The following is a 2,754-nucleotide window of genomic DNA, read 5'->3' on the forward strand; positions in this document are numbered from 1 at the left end:
TCTTTGTTCTTGGATGACTTGCTTGTCTTCTTCAACAAAGTAAGGACTTTGCCTCCTTATTTCACTAGGTCGTTATAAAGATTTAACAAGATAATATTTTTTAAATGCTCAGAGAAATAGTAAAGCAAAGGAATAATCTGTTCCTAAACATTATAACTAAAATTATCTTGGAATCCCAAATAAAACCCAATGCATATTTTGTTCATAGGTTCTAATATGCAAATGCTATAGTTTTTAGCAAATGTTATTAAGTCTTAATTTTGCTTCTTAGTTTTCCTGCTCCTTAGGGCTTATAATTCTGGGCATCTCAACTACGTCTTAGTTTGTAACTAAATTTACTCATAAATATCTCATTAAAGTAGATAATGTGAGTGTCCACTATTACGGAGTTGACCAACCAAACCAAGGGCAGAAAAACCAATGGATGTTAAGACCTGGCTTGGACCAGTGATCCTTCTCTATTGACTCCAACTCTGAGCCAGCAGATGTTTCTTAGGATAATGGTTTATATTGATGTTCAATTCCAGCTGACATGGAGACCAAAACTCTACCTATATGTTTTTTAGTTTCCATGAAGAAGTTGTAAGTTGACATTCTCTAATTTTTGACATACACACTAACAACATATTTTGCACCAAACACATTATTCAGCTCTGAGTCACCTCATAGACCATCTTACATGACTATTTTTTTAGTTCAAATCACAATTTCAATATTTTGGTGGCACCCATGGTTTGCTTTGATTCACACTGTTTCCTTAGAGCTAGTCAGCAAATAGTCAAATGACCTTCCAGTCACTGACCAAACTATGGAATGCTTCAAAAATTTGTGCTGCTTCCTTATGCAGAAGCCATGCTAATTTTCTCTGTATTGTTCCCATTTTAGGATATGTGCTGCAGAAGCAAGCACAAAGCCCTACTTTTACACATGATTAGTGATGAGTCATGCACAGGGCTTGGTTCTGTTAAGTCCGACTAACCTACTTGAGAATTCTCTTCAATGGCTCCCTGTGAGGTAGAATTTGAAAATATTTTAAAATCTTGAGTTACAGATGAAAGTAGCTTGGATGATTTTCATTATCATGTAAAACAGATCACTCAAGGGCCGACCACAACTGGGAGCCACTGTTCAGAGAAGGTTCATATGGGACTTTCTACTGCCTAAGATTCTATACAGAATATAAAGGTGCCTCACAGTACAGATCTGATAGCAAAGAAGAAGAAACAAACACTGATCTCTTTCTGTCACATTATTTGAACCCCTCTGACCCTTTAGAACAAGCCCAATTAATATCTGCCAGAGAAAAGACCAACAACGGCCTCAAAGGATCTCGTACCATGAAGGTCTCAGCTAATTCTTGGCTAAGATGTGGTTTCCACATTAGGTTCTGAATATGGGGGGAAGTGTCAATTTGCTCACATTGTCTGCAGATCAAGTCAGGATGCCCAGCTGCCAGAGCAGGGTGCTGGTGCTTTGGGAACAATGGCTGAGCATAGAAGCATAGATATGGGAACTTAAAGACTGGAGGGATCTGAATCAGTAAGGGCATCTTGGTGTCAAAGGTCAACCATTACCAGGCAGCAGGACCAGTTTGAGTGGCAACAACACAGCAACAGAAACAAGGGAAACATCAGAATGATTGGAATGTCCTTTTTATTCTCCTCCTTCTGACTTGATAAAAGGGACTGTCTTCCTTGGATTTAGTGAATCCCTTCAGTTATTGAAAAATTCAAGGAGTATGTAGGAAATAGTCTCCAGAAGACAGTACAAGGCTTTCTGTTAAGCTGGACATTTCAAGACCCAAATAACTAATCAGAAAAATGAAAGATATGATACTGTTTTTTAATCCCATCCATAGGTGTTATACTTGGATGAAATGAACAATGTTGGGATCTCTAAGTATCAAGGTCTTAAAAGTCCTGAGATAAAGAATCCTGTATCCATTGGTACTTCTAAATTGTCTTGCTTTTTTTCTGATTTCTGGCTGATGCAGGGGACTAACTGACTGCCACTCTAAAACTAGCTGAACCGCACTATGACATCTCACCTGATATGTAAGATGTTATTGTTATAATTATTTTAAACCTCAATTTAGCATTAACTCTCCTTTTAGTGTAAACACTTACACATTATGATGACTAGAAACAGCATAGTCTCTGGCCGTCTGTCCAGATAGATCTTTAGAAGAGACATCAATATTTTGCTCAAGTAGAAGGCTGACTATACTCGCTGATCCACAACGTACAGCAAGTATCAGAGCATTTCTAAAATGACAGAGATAATTTCTCCCTTAGGAACTGTAATAAACTTATTTTAAAAGCTAATTTGATATACTTTATCAACTTAACATCTTGCCAGTCCATGTAGAATTAAAGATTTACATGCACTAAAACACATAAGCACTTGGGTGCTTCAGTGTTCATCTTTGTAAAATACCAACAAGGTTTAAAGGAAGGGACAACAAGGAAACCTCTTATCTCGGTGAGGTCTTGGAAAGTAGAAGACATTAAAGTCTTTCAATGGGCAAGAAACAATGCTAGAGCCACTTATCTGAAGTGGACAAAGTTATAAGTGAAGATTTCCTTACAGCTTCCCTAGACTGATATGCTGTAATAGAAAATCAGCTAGAGGGTAAGATAAGTAAGAGCTCTCTGCTTGCTGAAAGCAGTAATATTAACAGTAATGGTAAGAATAGTCATAGGAGTTTCAGTTAATGATGCCAATAAGCATGTGCTAGGCACTGAATTAAATGCC

The 2,754-nt window shown here is 37.4% G+C and overlaps 1 non-coding gene across 1 annotated transcript; it reads right to left on the minus strand.

The window, feature by feature from the left end:
- Positions 1-802: 802 nt before the first annotated feature.
- Positions 803-909, minus strand: LOC112616903. The gene has a single exon (XR_003117823.1). It is a non-coding gene; the product is annotated as a U6 spliceosomal RNA (small nuclear RNA).
- Between the last annotated feature and the right edge of the window lie 1,845 nt (positions 910-2,754).

This window comes from Theropithecus gelada, unplaced genomic scaffold, assembly GCF_003255815.1.
Source record: "Theropithecus gelada isolate Dixy unplaced genomic scaffold, Tgel_1.0 HiC_scaffold_1313, whole genome shotgun sequence".
Taxonomy (NCBI): domain Eukaryota; kingdom Metazoa; phylum Chordata; class Mammalia; order Primates; family Cercopithecidae; genus Theropithecus; species Theropithecus gelada.